This window comes from Rhamphochromis longiceps, linkage group LG13 (genome assembly GCF_057381845.1).
Source record: "Rhamphochromis longiceps isolate RC_006_pf linkage group LG13, R_longiceps_female_GT1.1, whole genome shotgun sequence".
NCBI classification, from domain to species: Eukaryota; Metazoa; Chordata; class Actinopteri; order Cichliformes; family Cichlidae; genus Rhamphochromis; species Rhamphochromis longiceps.
The window spans coordinates 36,437,297-36,438,461 of NC_140569.1; positions in this window are offsets into that span (position 1 = coordinate 36,437,297).

Consider the following 1,165-nt stretch of genomic DNA (forward strand, 5'->3'; position numbering starts at 1 on the left):
AGCATAGGCACAAGCAGTGTGTGCGTGTGTGTGGCAAAGTGTTTCTGCGCAGTGTACCAGGGGCATGTTTGAATTTACATTCTGGAGTACCAGGGGCACGAGGATTTTGCCAGTGGTGTTTTGCTTTGTCAGTGGGAGGGGGCTTAAGTGTGGGTCCACGGGGCATGCTGGAGGTCAAGGTCCATGCTGGATATGCGGTGGAGGGTAACTGCAGGAGAAGGAAAGCTAGTGGGGGATTAGAGCAGGGGAGGATGTGCGTCCCCGGGGCCTGCTGGAGGTCAAGGTCCATGCTGGATATGCGCTGGAGCGTAACTACAAGAAAGGTAAGCTAGTGGGGGACTAGAGCAGGGGAGGATGTGCGTCCCCAGGGCATGCTGGAGGTCAAGGGCCATGCTGGATATGCGGTGGAGGGTAACTGCAGGAGAAGGAAAGCTCATGGGGGATTAGAGCGGAGGAGTATGTGGGTCCTCGGGGCCTGCTGGAGGGCAAGGGCCATGCTGGATTTGTGGTGGAGGGTAACTGCGGGAGAAGGAAAGCTAGTGGGGGAGTAGAGCAGAGGAGTATGTTGGTCCCCGGGGCCTGCTGGAGGTCCAGGTCCATGCCCGATGTGAGTAGCAGCAGGGCCAGCGCGCCCAGGAGCACATCTTTTTCGACCGTAAAGGGAGACAGGAGGCCGACTCACTGCCTCGGCTAAATGGAGAGGGAATTTCAGAAGGGCCAGGGCAAAAGCATGGACCTTTTCAGCTGTAAGGGAGGCAAGAGCAAGGTGTGATGTAGGTCCCCGGGGCCTGCTGGAGGTCCAGGTCCATGCCCGATGTGAGTAGCAGCAGGGCCAGCGCGCCCAGGAGCACATCTTTTTCGACCGTAAAGGAGACAGGAGGCCGACTCACTGCCTCGGCTAAATGGAGAGGGAATTTCAGAAGGGCCAGGGCAAAAGCATGGACCTTTTTCAGCTGTAAGGGACGCAAGAGCAAGGTGTGATGTAGGTCCCCGGGGCCTGCTGGAGGTCCAGGTCCATGCCCGATGTGAGTAGCAGCAGGGCCAGCGCGCCCAGGAGCACATCTTTTTCGACCGTAAAGGGAGACAGGAGGCCGACTCACTGCCTCGGCTAAATGGAGAGGGAATTTCAGCAGGGCCAGGGCACAGGCATGGACCTTTTTCAGCT